The 19,589-nt window shown below is 51.8% G+C and overlaps 1 pseudogene; it reads right to left on the minus strand.

The window, feature by feature from the left end:
* Window positions 1–220: 220 nt before the first annotated feature.
* On the minus strand, window positions 221–5,069 carry LOC140902796 (phospholipase A2 inhibitor and Ly6/PLAUR domain-containing protein-like; annotated as a pseudogene).
* Between the last annotated feature and the right edge of the window lie 14,520 nt (window positions 5,070–19,589).

A 19,589-nucleotide genomic window follows, 5' to 3' on the forward strand; every position in this document is an offset into this window, starting at 1 on the left:
CAGCATCACTTGTGCACAGATAGGGGCGGGGGGGGGCCCAGTACGGGACAGTCAGGGGACAAGGAGCTAGGGGGGTACTTTCCCCACAACTCGCTTTATTCAGCCAATGCACAAAAGGAACCCGCAATCTCCCCCAAAGAGAAGCAGCAGCCTGTGGCTGCTGAAGGGAGGTGCACTGCAGCCCGGCACGCAGCAGAAGGGGAGGATGCCAGGCCGGGGCTCAGGGCTCCCCGATGCCTCCACCGGCCCTGGGAGCTGGGTAGCACTTGGCCTGCCTCGGGATCTCCGGCACGCCCTTGGCGTATTTCTTCACCAACGCTCTCTTCACACAGGCGCCAGGGGAGCCACATCCAGCCGCAATCATCCTCAGTTTGATGTCACCTGGACAGGGGAGAGACGTGATCGGAGGCTCCCAATTCCCCCCCCCCCCACCCGACCTCCATGAGGTCCCTCCCAGCAGGACTTCACCCGGCTCTGCAGGCACAGTGGGGTCTAGTGCTCAGAGCAGGGGGCCTGGAACAACGTGAGAACATAACAGAGGAACGGCCCCCCTGGGTCACCCCAAAGGTCCATCTAGCCCAGTATCCTCTGGCCAATGCCAGGTGCCCCAGAGGGAATGAACAGAACAGGGAATCATCCACTGATCCATACCCTGTCGCCCATTCCCAGCTCCTGGCAAACAGAGACTAGGGCCACCTTCCCTGCCCATCCTGGCTAATAGCCACAGATGGACCTGTCCTCCAACAACTTCTCTAGTTCCTGTTTGAACCCTGTTATAGTCTGCGCCTTCACAACTTTCCCCGGCAATAAGTTCCACAGGTTTCTAGTGCATTGTGTGAAGCAGTACTTCCTTTGGTTTATTTTATACCTGCTGCCTGTGGTGACCCCTCGTTCTTATTTTAGGAGGAGTAAATAACACTTCCTTATTTCCTTCCTCCACACCCTTCAACCTTCTTTAGACCTCGATCATATCCCCCCTTAGCCGTTTCATTTCCAAGGTGAAGAGTCCCACTCTTATTAATCTCTCCTCATATGGCAGCCAATCCATCCCCCTCATCATTTTGGTTGGCATTTTCTGAAGCCTTTCCAATTCCAATAGATCTTTTTTGAGACAGGGCGACCACATCCGTCCGCAGTGTTCAAGCTGTGGGCGTCCCATGGATTTATATTGAGGCAACACGATCTTTGGGGTTAGATCTCTGTCCTATTCTCTGTCCCTTTATGAATGATTCCCAGCATTCTGTTTGCTTTTTTGACGGCCGCTGCACATGGAGTGGATGATTTCAGAGAACACTCCACAGTGACTCCAAGATCTTTCTTGAGTGGTAAATTCGACCCATTATTGTGTATGTCTACTTGGGATTACGTTTGCCCATGTGCATTACTTTGCATTTATCAACACTGAATTTCCTCTGCCATTTTGTTGCCCAGTCACCCAGTTCTGAGAGACCCTTTAGTACCTCTTCGCAGTCTGCTTTGGACTTCACTATCTTGAGTAGCTTTGTATCTTCTGCAAATTTTGCCACCTCACTATTTACCCCTTTTTCCAGAACATTTCGGAATATGGTGAATAGGACTGGGCCCAGTGCAGATCCCTGGGGGACTCCCACTATTTACCTCTCTCCCTTCTGAAAACTGACCATTTCTTTCTACCCTTTTTTCCCTATCTTTTAACCAGTTACTGAGCCATGAGAGGATTTTATCCCATGACAGCTCACTTTGCTTAAGAGCCTTTGGTGAGGGACGCTTTCTGAAAATCTAAGTACACTATATCCATGGGATCCCCCTTGTCCACACTCTTGTTGACCCCCTCAGAGAATTCTAGTACACTGGTGAGGCGTGATTTCCCTTTACCAAAACCATGTTGATCCTTCCACAACAAATTATGTTCATCTATGTGGCTGACAGTTCTCTTCTTTCCTCTAGTTTCAATGACTTTGCCCTGTACTGAAGTCAAACTTATTGGCCTGTAGTTGCCGGGATCACCTCTGGAGCCCTTTTTCGAAACAGGCGTGTCATTAGCTGTCCTCCAGCCAGTTGAGACAGAAGCTGATTTAAATGGTAGGTTACAAACCACAGTTAGTAGTTCTGTAATTTGACATTTGAGTTCCTTCCGAACTCTTGGGTGAAACCCATCTGGTCCTGGTGACTTATTACTGTTTAATTTATCAATTTCTTGCAAAAACTCCTGTAATGACTCCTCAATCTGGGACAGTTCCTCAGATTTGTCACCAAAGCAGAATGGCTCCGGTTTGGGAATCTCCCTCCCAGCCTCAGCCGTGAAGACTGATGCAGAGAATTCATTTAGTTTCTCCGCAGTGGCCTTATCCTCCTTGGGTGCTCCTTTGGCATCTCGGCAAGTAGGACTCCTGGATTCTCTCTGCAACTCTGCCAGGGGAATGGAGTCTAGTGGGTCAGAGGAAGGGGGGCTGGGACTGAGCCAGGACACCTGGGCTCCACCTCGTACTCTGTGTTCAGACCCCGCCCGCATCTGGAGGACTTACCCAGTGTTAACACCCCATAATCCTCAACACAATGGTCCTCGGCGCCGGTGCAGGCCAAGACATCCTTCTCGTTCCAGTTATATGGCCCCACTCTGAGGAACGACTGGCACTGCCGGCCGTTGGGGACGGAGCTCACAGTTGGCACTGAGAACAGTCAGACACACACAATCAGCCAAGGGTGGGGAGTCACCACACATTGGGCTCAATCCCAGCTCGGGGAAGGGAGTGGGGTCTAGTGGTTAGGAATGGGGGCTTTGGGCTGGGAGCCAGGACTCCTGGGTACTCTCCAGGCAGGTATGGCCGGAGCAGGGCTCTAGGTTTGCAGCAGACACACACCTGGGATGGCCCCGGCGTTGCAGCCGTCGGTGTCACAGCAGGCGATGTTCGCCCGCACGGTGACATTGTGCGCGTAGGTCAGCGAGAAGTGGCCGGGCTCACAGTTCTTGGGCTCCAGGCACGATTTACCCGTGTAGGAGAAGGAGGATCCCTCTGTGGAAGGGAAACAGAGCATCACCTCTCAGCTCCCCAGTGGACCCCCAGCTTCTTCATCCTCCCATTTTGTTCCATCCACCCCACCCCCAACTAATCTCATCTCCCCTCCGACCGCCGATAAAATCCTCTCTCCTTCTGATCCAGGCCCCACAGTCACCCACTGCAATTCCCTTCTCATCCCATCCCCCGTCTATGACATTATCATTCCAGACGGAGCAGTCCCTGCTCCTGGAGAGGAGCGGAGACTATTGATTAGAGTAGGGGCAGGGGCTGGGAGCCAGGATTCCTGGGTTCGACCCCTGGCTTCAGGAGGACAATGGTGTCTACACTTAGTAGGAATCTTCTTTCACTCACCCAGCCTCATCTCTGCCACGACAGTGACGCAGGTCGCTTCCGAGAGGGCGCAGGGCTGCAGGGGGCCGGAGCACAATTGCTCTCTGGACGCACACACCTCGCATTGCAGGGTGCTCCCTGGAGGTTGGAAAAATCCCTTCTCAGTACAAACCGCGGCTCCCCACCCCTCCTCAGGCAGTGCCCGTGGGCGAAATACCACCAGGAACCAAGAGGTGGCGCTGTGGGAGTTGTTACCACCAATGCCTCCTCACTGAACGTGTGGGCAGGCAGATCTTGGAGAAATGCCACCTGCTTTTGCAGCAGTTCTGCCCAGTTCCATTTAACTCTCCAGATGGGGAAAGGCATCTTGCTAGCTGGTCATTTGTATCGTACTCAAAACCACAGACAAGTCTGTTTGCTGCCTGAGTGTCTGTGGCTAGAATACATTTTCACCTGCTGACGTGGCTATCTGGGCTGCAGCTTGTGCCTGCGAACAAACCCCAAACGTCTGTGTAGACAGAAAAACAAGAATTCGGCTGTTCTGAAGAGGGGTTTCTGCCTGGCTTTGTGGTGAACCTTTCTCACACACACACCACACCCCGCCGTCACTCTCTGCTCCAGGCCTCTGCCTCTCAGAGTTACATCAGCTCAGCCACACTCGACTTCAGCCCACTTTTCATCGCTGATCCTGCCAATTCTCTTCTTCAGAATACAATTGACGCTTGTTAAGCCTTTGGATTGATGGCTGTTCGTCTCCAGCCAGCGATCCCAGGAGCATGAACTCTTTCCTCTCCAGAGCATGGGGGCCTTTAAATTCATTACGTGAGCATAAGGTAGTTTTAAGAAAGAGAGAAAGAAAGGAAGATTTTCCCACTTTGGTTTTTTTAGAGCTTTCATGTGGAAACATCAATTAAACCTCAGAACACCTTCCCCTGCCCTTCTATGTCCCTAGATGGTTGCAAAGTTATATTATCCCTATCAAAGAAATATGGAAACTGAGGTAGAAAAAAGATGTGTTCAATTTAGGGTTAAAACCAAGAAGACAGCTGAGAAGTCCTCACTCCTGACTCCCAGCCCACTCTAACCCACGAGATCCCACTCCTCTTTCAGAGCCACGGACAGAGCCCGGGAGTCCTGATTTGTAGCCATCTCTGCTCAAACTCACTACACCCCAGCCCGCTTCTACAGCTGGGGAATGAGCCCAGAAGTCCTGGCTCCCAGCCCCCCCCCTTTGCACCCCCATTCCCCTTTCAAACCCGGGGAATGAAGCCAGGAGTCCTGGCAGGAATCTCAGCGCTGACAGGCAGGGGAACATTTCTAGGCAGGATGACATGTGGACGGGGGAGCTGCTCCTCATCGGGATCACCCCAAGCTCGGGCGAGAGATGGAGGAGGAACGAGAAGAAGGAAGGACAGACGGACTCAGACCCGCTGGCCAGGCCCTAGCGTGGGCTGTGGGCGTCCCAGGCTCCAATCCCTCCTCTCCCCGAGTCAGCCGGGGGACGTGGCACCGGGTTTTCCTCTTGCTGGTTTTACCCACAAATTCCATCCTGACCCCAGAATCCGCCATCCACAGCGGCACGTTCCCCAAGTGAATTCCCGACCCCACCACCCGGCTCCCTGTGCCCGGGGACGGACGGGACTCACCTGTGGCCAGGAGAGCGGACAGCAGACAGAGGGGCAGAGCCACCCACATGGTGCCAGGATGTTAGCTGTAGTGAGCAGAACAGCGAGGAAGCATCTGGCTGTGGTTTTATCCGGCAGGTTGGCAAATACCTGCCCTCTAGGGGATCGGCTGGGGCTGCCCCATGACATCCTGGTGGACCCGGAGATGGGAGATTTCACAGCCCTGCATGTGATTTTGGCTGATCAGGTGATGCAATGTGTCTTGAGGCCAATTCCCTTGTGCGTTAGTGGAGATCTGTGGTTCTCAGCCAGGGGTCTGTGTACTCCAGGGGTACACACAGGTCTTCAGGGGGTACATCAGCTTATCTTGATGTTTGCCTCGTTTTACAACAGGCCAGATATAAAGCACTAGTGAAGTCAGTACGAGCTAAAATTTCCTGACACAATGACTTGTTTGTGCAGCTCTATGTACTATCCACTGAACTGTAAGAGCAATATTTATATCCCAGTGGAGTTATTTTATAATTACATGGTGGAACTGAGAAAGGAAGCTATTTGTCAGTCACAATGTGGCCGTAACACTTATGTATTTTTAGAATAACATAAGAAAGGAGCTGTCATAAATATAAAGGGAAGGGGAACCACCTTTCTGTCCCCGGTGCTATAAAATCCCCCTTGCCCCGTGGCAAAACACTTTCACCTGTTGTCATAAATAGAAAGGGAAGGGTAAACTCCTTTATAATCCCTCCTCTCCAGAGGAAAAAATCCTCTCACCTGTAAAGGGTTAAGAAGCTAAAGGTAACCTCGCTGGCACCTGACCAAAATGACCAATGAGGAGATAAGATACTTTCAAAGGCTGGGAGGAAAGAGAAAAAACAAAGGGTCTGTGTCTGTCTGTGTGATGCTTTTGCTGGGGACAGAACAGGAATGGACTCTTAGAACTTAGTAAGTAATCTAGCTAGGTATGTGTTAGCTTATGATTTCTTTAAATGGCTGAGAAAATAGCTGTGCTGAATAGAATGGATATTCCTGTCTGTGTGTCTTTTTGTAATTTAAGGTTTTGCCTAGAGGCATTCTCTCTGTTTTGAATCTAATTCCCCTGTAAGGTATTTGCCATCCTGATTTTACAGAGGTGATTCTTTTCTACTTCTATTAAAAGTCTTCTTTTTAAGGAAACTGAATGCTTTTTCATCGTTCTAAGATCCAAGGGTTTGGGTCTGTGATCACCTATACAAATTGGTGAGGATTTTTACCAAACCTTCCCCAGGAAGTGGGGTGCAAGTGTTTGGAGGATTTGGGGGGAAAGACGTGTCCAAGCTACGTTCCCCAGTAAACACAGATAAAATTTGTTGGTGGCAGTGGAAATCCAAGGGCAAAGGGTAAAATTAATTTCTACCTTGGGGAAGTTTTAACCTAAGCTTGGCGGGTGGTGGTGGTCGGGGACTCTCTACTCCGGGGTTCTGAGTCATCTCTCTGCCGCCCTGACCGGGAAAACCGAGAAGTCTGCTGCTTGCTGGGGGCTAAGATTTGCGATGTGACGTAGAGACTGCCGAGACTCATCAAGCCCTCGGATCGCTACCCCTTCCTGCTTCTCCATGTGGGCACCAATGATACTGCCAAGAATGACCTTGAGCAGATCACTACGGACTACGTGGCTCTGGGAAGAAGGATAAAGGAGTTTGAGGCGCAAGTGGTGTTCTCGTCCATCCTCCCCGTGGAAGGAAAAGGCCTGGTTCGGGACCGTCGAATCATGGAAGTCAACGAATGGCTACGCAGGTGGTGTCGGAGAGAAGGCTTTGGATTCTTTGACCATGGGATGGTGTTCCATGAAGGAGGAGTGCTGGGCAGAGACGGGCTCCATCTTACGAAGAGAGGGAAGAGTATCTTTGCGAGCAGCCTGGCTAACCTAGTGAGGAGGGCTTTAAATTTGGTTCACCGGGGGAAGGAGACCAAAGCCCTGAGGTAAGTGGGAAAGTGGGATACCGGGAGGAAGCACAGGCAGGAATGTCTGTCAGGGGAGGGCTTCTGCCTCATACTGAGAATGAGGGGCGATCAGCAGGTTATCTCAAGTGCTTATATACGAATGCACAAAGCCTTGGAAACAAGCAGGGAGAACTGGAGGTCCTGGTGATTTCAAGGAATTATGACATGATTGGAATAACAGAGACTTGGTGGGATAACTCACATGACTGGAGTACTGTCATGGATGGTTATAAATTGTTCAGGAAGGACAGGCAGGGTAGAAAAGGTGGGGGAGTAGCACTGTATGGAAGGGAGCAGTATGACTGCTCAGAACTCCGGTATGAAACTGCAGAAAAACCTGAGTGTCTCTGGATTAAGTTTAGAAGTGTGAGCAACAAGAGTGATGTAGTGGTGGGAGTCTGCTATAGACCACCGGACCAGGGGGATGAGGTAGATGAGGCTTTCTTCCGGCAACTCGCAGAAGCTACTAAATCGCACGCCCTGGTTCTCATGGGTGACTTTAATTTTCCTGATATCTGCTGGGAGAGCAATACAGCGGTGCATAGACAATCCAGGAAGTTTTTGGAAAGCGTAGGGGACAATTTCCTGGTGCAAGTGCTAGAGGAGCCAACTAGGGGGGGTGCTTTTCTTGACCTGCTGCTCACAAACTGGGAAGAATTAGTGGGGGAAGCAAAAGTGGATGGGAATCTGGGAGGTAGTGAACATGAGTTGGTTGAGTTCAGGATCCTGACACAGGGAAGAAAGGTAAGCAGCAGGATACGGACCCTGGACTTAGAATCATAGAATCATAGAATATCAGGGTTGGAAGGGACCCCAGAAGGTCATCTAGTCCAACCCCCTGCTCAAAGCAGGACCAATTCCCAGTTAAATCATCCCAGCCAGGGCTTTGTCAAGCCTGACCTTAAAAACCTCTAAGGAAGGAGATTCTACCACCTCCCTAGGTAATGCATTCCAGTGTTTCACCACCCTCTTAGTGAAAAAGTTTTTCCTAATATCCAATCTAAACCTCCCCCACTGCAACTTGAGACCATTACTCCTCGTTCTCTCATCTGCTACCATTGAGAACAGTGTAGAGCCATCCTCTTTGGAACCCCCTTTCAGGTAGTTGAAAGCAGCTATCAAATCCCCCCTCATTCTTCTCTTCTGCAGGCTAAACAATCCCAGCTCCCTCAGCCTCTCCTCATAACTCATGTGTTCCAGTCCCCTAATCATTTTTGTTGACTTCAGGAAAGCAGACTTCGACTCCCTCAGGGAACGGATGGGTAGGATCCCCTGGGGGACTAACATGAAGGGGAAAGGAGTCCAGGAGAGCTGGCTGTATTTCAAGGAATCCCTGTTGAGGTTACAGGGACAAACCATCCTGATGTGTCGAAAGAATAGTAAGTATGGCAGGCGACCAGCTTGGCTTAATGGTGAAATCCTAGCGGATCTTAAACATAAAAAAGAAGCTTACAAGAAGTGGAAGGTTGGACATATGACCAGGGAAGAGTATAAAAATATTGCTCGGGCATGTAGGAATGAAATCAGGAGGGCCAAATCGCACCTGGAGCTGCAGCTAGCCAGAGATGTTAAGAGTAACAAGAAGGGTTTCTTCAGGTATGTTGGCAACAAGAAGAAAGCCAAGGAAAGTGTGGGCCCCTTAATGAATGAGGGAGGCAACCTAGTGACAGCGGATGTGGAAAAAGCTAATGTACTCAATGCTTTTTTTGCCTCTGTCTTCACAAACAAGGTCAGCTCCCAGACTGCTGCAATGGGCATCACAGCATGGGGAGTAGATGGCCAGCCCTCTGTGGAGATAGAGGCGGTTAGGGACTATTTAGAAAAGCTGGACGTGCACAAGTCCATGGGGCCGGACGAGTTGCATCCGAGAGTGCTGAAGGAATTGGCGCCAGTCTGTGATTGCAGAGCCATTGGCCATTATCTTTGAAAACTCGTGGCGAACGGGGGAAGTCCCGGATGACTGGAAAAAGGCTAATGTAGTGCCAATCTTTAAAAAAGGGAAGAAGGAGGATCCTGGGCACTACAGGCCAGTCAGCCTCAACTCAGTCCCTGGAAAAATCATGGAGCAGGTCCTCAAAGAATCAATCCTGAAGCACTTACATGAGAGGAAAGTGATCAGGAACAGTCAGCACGGATTCACCAAGGGAAGGTCATGCCTGACTAATCTAATCGCCTTCTATGATGAGACTACTGGTTCTGTGGATGAAGGGAAAGCAGTGGATGTATTGTTTCTTGACTTTAGCAAAGCTTTTGACACCGTCTCCCACAGTATTCTTGTCAGCAAGTTAAAGAAGTAAGGGCTGGATGAATGCACTATAAGGTGGGTAGAAAGTTGGCTAGATTGTCGGGCTCAACGGGCAGTGATCAATGGCTCCATGTCTAGTTGGCAGCCGGTATCAAGTGGAGTGCCCCAGGGGTCGGTCCTGGGGCCGGTTTTGTTCAATATCTTCATAAATGATCTGGAGGATGGTGTGGATTGCACCCTCAGCAAATTTGCGGATGATACTAAACTAGGAGGAGTGGTAGATACTCTGGAGGGCAGGGATAGGATACAGAGGGACCTAGACAAATTGGAGGATTGGGCCAAAAGAAATCTGATCAGGTTCAATAAGGATAAGTGCAGGGTCCTGCACTTAGGACGGAAGAACCCAATGCACCGCTACAGACTAGGGACTGAATGGCTAGGCAGCAGTTCTGCGGGAAAGGACCTAGGGGTGACAGTGGACGAGAAGCTGGATATGAGTCAGCAGTGTGCCCTTGTTGCCAAGAAGGCCAATGGCATTTTGGGATGTATAAGTAGGGGCATAGCGAGCAGATTGAGGGACGTGATCGTCCCCCTCTATTCGACATTGGTGAGGCCTCATCTGGAGTACAGTGTCCAGTTTTGGGCCCCACACTACAAGAAGGATGTGGATAAATTGGAGAGAGTCCAGCGAAGGGCAACAAAAATGATTAGGGGTCTGGAACACATGACTTATGAGGAGAGGCTGAGGGAACTGGGATTGTTTCGTCTGCAGAAGAGAAGAATGAGGGGGGATTTGATAGCTGCTTTCAACTTCCTGAGAGGTGGTTCCAGAGTGAATGGTTCTAGACAATTCTCAGTGGTGGAAGAGGACAGGACAAGGAGTAATGGTCTCAAGTTGCAGTGGGGGAGGTTTAGGTTGGATATTAGGAAAAACTTTTTCACTAGGAGGGTGGTGAAACACTGGAATGTGTTACCTAGGGAGGTGGTAGAATCTCCTTCCTCAGAAGTTTTTAAGGTCGGGCTTGAGAAAGCCCTGGCTGGGATGATTTAATTGGGGATTGGTCCTGCTTTGAGCAGGGGGTTGGACTAGATGACCTCCTGAGGTCCCTTCCAACCCTGATATTCTATGATTCTATGATTCTAATTACCCTGTAAAGTATCTACCTTCCTGATTTTCCAGAGGTGATTCCTTTACTTCTATTAAAGGTCTTCTTGTAAGGAAACTGAATGCTTTTTCATCGTTCTAAGATCCAAGGGTGTGGGTCTGTGGTCACCTATGCAATTGGTGAGGATTTTTACCAAACCTTCCCCAGGAAGTGGGGTGCAAAGGTTGGGAGGATTTTGGGGGGAAAGACATGTCCAAACTACGTTTCCCAGTAAACCCAGTTAAAGTTTGGTGGTGGCAGTGGAAATCCAGGGGCAAAGGATAAAATTAATTTGTACCTTGGGGAAGTTTTAACCTAAGCTGGTGAAAGTAAGCTTAGGAGGTTTTCATGCATGTCCCCACATCTGTACCCTAGAGTTCAGAGTGGGGAAGGAAACTTGACATACTGCATTCCAGCCGAGTTATTTTGTAATGGTGGAAATGAGAAAGGAAGCAATTTGTCAGCAGCAGTGTGGCCGTGACATTGTCCATTTTTATGGATGTTTTTGTGAGCAAGTCGTTTTTAAGTGAGGGGAAACTTGGGGTACCCAAGACACATCAGACTGCTGCAAGGGGTACAGCTGTCTGGAAAGGTCGAGTGTCACTGGCCTAGATCAAAGGCATGGCAAAGGTAGAACACTGTGTTTGGAGTTTCGATTTCATGAAAACCAATGGACCATCGTATGGATTTCCTTTCCTGTCTCCTGTTTAATGGAATAACAACCATTCACCCTGAGCACAGCCCTGGGACTCACTGACCCAGCAAAGACGCCCGGCGATGCTAATGAAGAACTTTAGCACCAGAAAAGTGTCCACTCCAAAGCTGGGACCATCCTGTCCTGTAAACTCCCTTCTTCCGAATTTGATTGGCCAAGTTCACCCTTGCCACTGATGCCTTCACACCTCCATCATGCATGCAAAAATTCTGGACTGGCTGAAGAGATCCCATGATCGTTAACTCTTTCCTGTCTAGAGCTTGGGAGAGTTACAGTTCAGTCAGTGAACATAAGTTTTTAATTGAAGGAGGAGAGAAAGAAAACCACTTCATCCACTTTGGTTTTTTCCAGAGCTTTCCTCTGGAAACATCACTTCAACCTCCAAATGCCTTCTCCCGCTTTTGCCAGGGTCCCAGGTGGGAGGAAGGGAACATTATCCCCAATCTTATAAACAGGGAAACTGAGGCAGAAAGAGGCGGTGTCAGACTCAGAGCCACGAATACAGCCAAGGAGTCAGATTTCAGAGTAGCAGCCGTGTTAGTCTGTATCCCCAGAAAGGACGGGAGTACTTGTGGCACCTTAGAGACTAACAAACGCGCTATCTCAGAGTAGTCTCTAAGTTGCCACAAGTACTCCTGTTCTTTTAAGCAAGGAGTCCTAATTGCTGCTGGCTTCCAGCCTATTCTAGACCCACCCCCTCCCTGACCTGGGGATAGAACCCAGGAGTCCTGGCTCCCAGAAATGAGACCACGTGAGTCAGTGCGATGGTGCAACAGTGTCCCCTCCTGGCCAAGCAGGGCACGGTCCCGGCTCACCCAGCTCAGCGCGGCCCTCACGCTAGTCCCTGTGCCCAGGAATCTGCAAAACCCTCTCTGCTGCTCGGCCCTTTTCTCCCTGCACTCCTTGGGCCAGCGTGGGGTACATACACCCCAGAAGAGACCCCCCCACTCCCTCCCAGAGCCGGGGAATGATCCCAGGAGTCCTGGCAGGAATCTCAGCGCAGGGGGCAGGGGAACATTTACAAGTAGGATGACAAGGGTGGGGGATGGTTTTCCTGCCTCCTGAGAATTGTCTGTGATTTCCAAATGTTTCCTGCTCCTCATCGGTGCTCGGCTCCCTGTGCCTAGGGGCGGATGGGACTCCCCTGTGACCAGGTGAGCAGACAGCAGGCAGAGGGGTTGGGGCGCCCACATGGTGGCCGGGCATTTTCTGCTGTGACCAGAGCAGCGATGAAGCAGCTGGCTGTGGGTATGGCAGGCAGGTTCAGAGAATCAGAGAACCATAGAAGATCAGGGTTGGAAGAGAGCTCAGGAGGTCATCTAGTCCAAACCCTGCTCAAAGCAGGACCAACCCCAACTAATTCATCCCAGCCAGAGCTGTGTCAAGCTGGGCCTTAAACACCTCAAAGGATGGAGATTCCACCCCCTCCCTAGGGAACCCAGTGCAGCGCTTCACCACCCTCCTATTGAAATAGTGTTTCCTGATCTCCAGCCTAGACCTCCCCCACTGCAACTGGAGACCATTGCTCCTCGTTGTCTCATTTACTACCACTGAGAACAGCCAAGCACCACCCTCTTTGGAGCCCCCCTAAGGTAGTTGAAGACTGCTATCAAATCCCCCCTCACTCTGCTCTTCTGCAGACAAAAGAAGCCCAGTTCCCTCAGCCTCCCCTCCAAAGTCACGTGCCCCAGCCCCCTAATCATTTTCCTTGCCCTCTGCTGGCCTCTCTCCAATTTGTCCACACCCCTTCTGTAGTGGGGGGCCCAAAACGGGACCCAGTACTCCAGAAGTGGCCTCACCAATGCCGAATAGAGGGGAATAATCACTTCCCTCGATCTTCTGGCATCACTCCAACTAATGCAGCCCAATATGACATTGGCCTTTGTCATAAATATAAAGGGAAGGGTAAACCCCTTTAAAATCCCTCCCAGCCAGAGGAAAAATTCTCTCACCTGTAAAGGGTTAAGAAGCTAAAGGTAACCTCACTGGCACCTGACCAAAATGACCTATGAGGAGACAAAATACTTTCCAAAGCTGGGAGGAGGGAGAAAAACAAAGGGTCTGGGTCTCTCTGTATGCTGCTTTTGCTGGGGACAGAACAGGAATGGAGTCCTTGAACTTTTAGTAAGTAATCTAGCTAGCTATGTGTTAGTTTATGATTTCTTTAAATGTCTGAGAAAAGAGCTGTGCTGAATCGAATGACTATTCTTGTCTGTGTGTCTTTTTTGTAACTTAAGGTTTTGCCTAGAGGGATTCTCTATGTTTTTAATCTAATTACCTTGTCGGGTATCTACCATCCTGATTTTCCAGAGGTGATTCCTTTACTTCTATTAAAAGTTTTCTTGTAAGAAAACTGAATGCTTTTTCATCATTCTAAGATCCAAGGGTTTGGGTCTGTGGTCACCTATGCAAATTGGTGAGGATTTTTACCAAACCTTCCCCAGGAAGTGGAGTGCAAGGGTTGGGAGGATTTTGGGGGAAAGACGTGTCCAAACTACGTTCCCCAGTAAACCCAGATAAAGTTTGGTAGTGGCAGTGGAAATCCAAGGGCAACGCGTAAAATTAATTTGTACCTTGGGGAAGTTTTCACCTAAGCTGGTAAAAGTAAGCTTAGGAGGTTTTCATGCAGGTCCCCGCGTCTGTACCCTAGAGTTCAGAGTGGGGAAGGAACCTTGACAGGTGTGTAGGGGAATGGATGGACAGGCGTGAAGGCAGATGGATAGATGGACAGACAGTCTCGTAGGGGAATGGATGGATGGGTGTGTGGGGGGAAGGGTGGACGTGTAGGAGGATGGACGGACGGAAGGATGGGTGTTGTCAGGGAGTCCCCGGGCTATGCTCTGGACCTGCTCCCTACGAAGCCAGGCAGGACTCTGGGGAAGTCTCCTCTCTGGGAGCAGCCTGTCTGCAGGACACACAGCTTGCCCAGCTTCCACCTTCCTGGGTCTGACCTCGGAGCATTCAGCCTCCTCTGCCCCTCCGTGCGCTTCTCACAGTGAGTCTGCCCAGGCGGGGTCCTGGGGAAGCCAGAGGGTCCTGTCCCCCAACTCCACAGTCAGACGGGACTCTCCGCTAGCCAATTAAACAGAAGGTTTATTAGACAACAGGAACATGGTCTAAAACAGAGCTTGTGGGTGCAGAGAACAGGACCCCTCAGCCGGGTCCATTTTGGGGGGCAGTGAGCCAGACAACCCCGTCTGCACTTCACTCCACTCCCCAGCCAGCCCCAAACTGAAACTCCCTCCAGCCCCTCCTCCTCTGGGCTTTGTCCCTTTCCCGGGCCAGGAGATCACCTGATTCCTTTGTTCTCCAACCCTTTAGCTCTCACCTTGCAGGGGGGAAGGGCCCAGGCCATCAGTGGCCAGGAAACAGGGTGTCGGCCATTCTCTGTGTCCAGACCCCTGCACACACCTGCCCTCTCGGGCTCTGCAAGGATCATACACCCTTATCCCACCCCCTAGATACTTAAGAACTGCCTAGGGGAAACTGAGGCACCCCCACACTATTGAGAGGAAACATTAAGAACGCTTCCACTTCCTCACAGGTGTGTCGGGGATGGATGGAGGGGCGGCCCTGCACAGCCTTGCAAAGCACAGAGGGAAACTGAGGCACTCCATGGCATCGTAGAAATAGGAGCTCAATTCCCACTTTGTCGCATCCCTCTGTGCCCCAAACTGCTGCAGACACCGGCCTGTGCACCCTGCCCCTGCCAGCACCGATCCCAGGCACTGGCTTTAACAGGGGGAGTGAGATCAACCCAGCCAAGGCCACCTCCACGAACCCTAGGCCTTCGGGGACCGGACGAGAAAAGGGGGACGCTAGCACCAGAAATTAAAATGGAAATCCTGCTTTATTTCCCTCCTCACCAGATCCTGTTACCAGTGTAGGAGAAATTCTGTGAGCAACTGTCCTGCTCAGCCACAGCCCTGCCCCGCTGGTCACAGCACCTGCCTCGGTGTCTGGGAGGCAAACGCACTGGTCAAAGGTGGGTGGCGCTGACTTTCCACCATCGTTCTCCGCACCGACCGTTTGCTGGCTGTGGGCGGGACACGCGCGCCAAGGGCTTAGCACACCTGGGCTCCAGGCCCCCCTCTGCCAGCCACCCTGTGTGACCTGGGACACACCACTTAGGCCCAGAGCTTCAAAGAGTTAGGTCCTGATGAGGATCTGTGCCTCAGTTTCCCCCATCTGTTCAATGCGGGTGACTGCCCTGCCCCATCCCACAAGGTGGCTGTGAGGATAATACATTAAAGATGACGCAGGGTTCAGATACCATGATGATGTGTGCCAGACAAGTATTTAGCGAGACATGCTGGAGAGGGTGGTTAACAAGCTCCTTAGGGATGTGGTGGATGGAGCATCCATCGGCATCCCCCAGGCCAGGCTGGCTGCCCTCCTGGAAGATGCTTTCATCAAATACACGTGATCGGGCACAATGTAGGGAGGACTTCTCCAGCCTGGGCTGTGCGGCAGGTCAGAGTAGGTGCTGGGTATGGGCCCTTCTGGCCTGGGACGCCAGGAAAAGGGGTGAGGTGGCTCCCAGGAATCACCAGCCCTCGGGGCACTGGTTTCATCTGTAAATAATTTTTGTGACTGTTTTGCTTCTAACCAGAAGCGAAGGAAAATGCAGGCTATTCCTTGTCCTGTGTATCCTCCGCCACGCCCAGGAACATCTCCCTCTTCTTCGGGAATGGGGTCTTTGTGAAGATTCAATCCCGGACCTGCTCTACGAACAGCTGCAATACCCGGTTCTCTCCTGTCTGTATGTCTCTGCGTCCCTCCCTGCTCGTTCCCAGTGGCCCAGGCTCCGACTGAGTGTCAAACTGGTTCGGAAAAGGTTCTTTTCTGGAGAAGGGTGGGGTCCCGTGTAGCACCTGGTGCCATAGGAGGGACCCTGATCTCAGGGGAGGGAGGCGTGCAGTGCCTGGCACAATGGGGGCCCCCAGTAGCAGGCTGGGGGGGATCTATGCAGTGCCCAGTGCAATCAGGGCCCCTGCTCTGGGGAGTCTGTGCAGCTCTTGGCACAAGGAGGTCCCTGATCTCAGTTATTGCAGTGCTAGAAATAAGTGGTAACAAAGTAGAGAAGGCACCTGTCCTCAGCCCTGCCCGTCAACCCCCACCAACCCTCTCTTTGGGGGTCTTGCAGGGCCGATCATCAACACCGTCTACACGGGAGGCCGGTGCCCGATCTGCATTGCCCCTGGTCGGAGCAGCTGTTCCAGCACGGAGACCCTGCAGTGCGAGGGCCGTGCCAGCCAGTGCATTTCCATCAGCGGGCAGATCTGGGAAGGTGAGCGCCTGTCCCGGATTCCTTCCAGCCCCGGCTCTCAGGGCCCATAGGCACTAGGACAAAGGGACGCCCGGGCCGGGATTTCCAGTGGGCCAGGCCCCCGCAGCCTCCCGGCAGTTCCCGCTTTACCTGGCTATGCCCTTGGCCCAGGTCTGGGCAAGGCTCAGCCCCAGGCTCCCTATGGGGCCAGAGCCTCTTGTCACACCCTGTGGCTTTGCAAGCGAGTTCGGAGCCACGCTCCCCTGTTTCAAAGCCAGCCGGCTTCCCCCTCTCCCTGTGGACATGGCTCTGAACCGTGTTTAAACCCAAACCCCGCTCCGTCCACACACAGAGCCCCCTGCCCCCTGCCCCCACCTGCCCTGCCCTGCCAGGGCAGCTCAGCCAGGGGAGCCTGCACCCCTACCCGCAGTGCAGCGGTGGCGGATTAGCCAATGGGCCGTCAGGGCCTGTGCCCAGCAGCCTCAGCCCATTGGGGGCCCCCTGGAAAATGGGCACCCCTGCACCCCAAGCCCGGTGCCTGGCAGAAGTGCCAGTTGGCGGGGGAAGCCCCAGCGCCCGGATCCCAGCTGCGGCTGTGGCCCGGGGACTGGAAGAGCTCTCACCCCCAGTTGGCGGCGGGACAGATCTTTCCTGGTCTTGGGGCCGTGAGCGGGGGGGCTGCAAGGGGGTGGGTGGACTGGGACAGGACTGTGGGGGGAACCGGGGCAGGGCCACGGGGGAGGGAGCAGAACAGGGGTGGGACTGCAGACAGAAGGGGCTGGCGGGCCCCAGGGCCTGCACAGCCCAGCCTTCCCAGCTCCTCACTGGCCACCATCCGCCTGAAGTAGCAACCGCCACCAATGGAAGAAAAAGAGACGTCCACCATGCAGCGTGCGGCCAGCTGCTCCCCAGGGCCGGGCAGCTGAGCTCTCACTGCTATGACCTGCCCTGGGGTCCCAGTTGCTGTCCTGTGGATGACGTCCCTCCCCTCGACCTCCAACCTAGACCTCCCCCACTGCAACTGGAGACCATTGCTCCTCGTTCTGTCATCTGCCACCACTGAGAACTGCCGAGCTCCATCCTCTTTGGAACCCCCCTCAGGTAGTTGAAGGATGCTATCAAATTCCCCCTCACTCTTCTCTTCTGCAGACGAAAGAAGCCCAGTTCCCTCAGCCTCCCCTCCTAAGTCACGTGCTCCAGCCCCCTAATCATTTTCGTTGTCCTCCGCTGGACTCTCTCCAATTTGTCCACATCCCTTCTGTAGTGGGGGGCCCAAAACTGGATCCAGTACTCCAGATGTGGCCTCACCAGTGCCGAATAGAGGGGAACAATCACTTCCCTCCATCTGCTGGCAACGCTCCTACTGATGCAGCTCAAAATGCCTTTGGCCTTCTTGGCAACAAGGCCACCCTGCTGTCTCATAGCCAGCTTCTCATCCACTGTAATCCCCAGGTCCTTCTCTGCGGAAAGGTTGGCAAATACCTACCCCTAAGGGATGGGCTGGGGCTGCCCCATGACATCCTGGTGGGACCAGAGATGGGAGATTTCACAACCCTGCATGTGACACTGGCTGATCAGGTGATGCCAATGTGTCTTGAGACCAATTTCCTTGTGCATTCGTGGAGACCAGTGGTTCTCAGCCAGGGGTCCGTGTACCCCAGGGGTACACACAGGTCTTCCACGGTGATACATCAGCTCATCTTGATGTTTGCCTCATTTTACTACAGGCCAGATATAAAGCACTAGTGAAGTCAGTACGAGCTAAAATTTCCTGACACAATGACTTGTTTGTGCAGCTCTATGTACTATCCACTGAACTGTAAGAACAATATTTATATCCCAGTGGAGTTATCTTATAATTACACAGTGGAAATGAGAAAGGAAGCTATTTGTCATTCACAGTGTGGCCGTGACACTTTTATATATTTTAAAATAACATAAGAACGGACCTGTCATAAATATAAAGGGAAGGGGAACCACCTTTCTGTCCCTGGAGCTCTAAAATCCCTCATGGCCAGTGGCAAAACACTTTCACCTATTGTCATAAATATAAAGGGAAGTGTAAACCCCTTTATAATCCCTCCTGTCCAGAGGAAAAATCCTCTCACCTGTAAAGGGTTAAGAAGCTAAAGGTAACCTCGCTGGCACCTGACCAAAATGACCAATGAGGAGATGAGATGCTTTCAAAAGCTGGGAGGAGGGAGAAAAACAAAGGGTCTGTGTCTGTCTGTGTGATGCTTTTGCCGGGGACAGAACAGGAATGGACTCTTAGAAGTTAGTAAAAGTAATCTAGCTAGGTATGTGCTAGATTATGATTTCTTTAAATGGCTGAGAAAATAGCTGTGCTGAATAGAATGGATATTCCTGTCTGTGTGTCTTTTTGTAACTTAAGGTTTTGCCTAGAGGCATTCTCTCTGTTTTGAATCTAATTCCCCTGTAAGGTATTTGCCATCCTGATTTTACAGAGGTGATTCTTTTCTACTTCTATTAAAAGTCTTCTTGTAAGGAAACTCAATGCTTTTTCTTTGTTCTTAGATCCAAGGGTTTGGGTCTGTGGTCACCTATGCAAATTGGTGAGGATTTGTACCAAACCTTCCCCAGGAAGTGGGGTGCAAGAGTTGGGAGGATTTTGGGGGGAAAGACGTTTCCAAACTACGTTTTCTCAGGAACCCAGATAAAGTTTGGTGGTGGCAGTGGAAATCCAAGGGAAAGGGTAAAATAGCTTGTACCTTGGGGAAGTTTTAACCTAAGTTGGTAAAAGTAAGCTTCGGAGGTTTTCATGCAGGTCCCCACATCTGTACCCTAGAGTTCAGAGTGGGGAAGGAACCTTGACAATGCCGTAGGGATGCTAACGAAGAACTTTAGCACCAGAAAAGTGCTGACCCCAAAGGCAGGGGCATCGCGTGTGCAGACCACCGCGTTCCTCCCTCCCCCCATCGAAGGCAAAGCCCACGTGGGTGAGGGCCCTGCCACCTTCTTCTCTGGGAGAAGAAGCTGTAAGGATGGATTGAGGGAACCCTGCCTCGCTGGGCTGGCTGGACGCTTACAGGGACCGGAACCGGATGCAAAGCGGGGATCCCTGGAGACCGTCTGGGGGCACCTGAAAAGACTTTGGAAAATGGCAGTTTCTTCCTTCACCGCCACCGTTTGGAATTACAGACTGCGACTCACCCGGGCATGAATTTTACCTGCTTTAACCCCTTGTGACCCTCATTCCCTTTCCTTAGCTCACGAACCTTTCGCGAGATTCCTACAGACCTGGCTGCCAGCGTTGCCTT

This window comes from Lepidochelys kempii, chromosome 24 (genome assembly GCF_965140285.1).
Source record: "Lepidochelys kempii isolate rLepKem1 chromosome 24, rLepKem1.hap1, whole genome shotgun sequence".
NCBI lineage: Eukaryota > Metazoa > Chordata > Testudines > Cheloniidae > Lepidochelys > Lepidochelys kempii.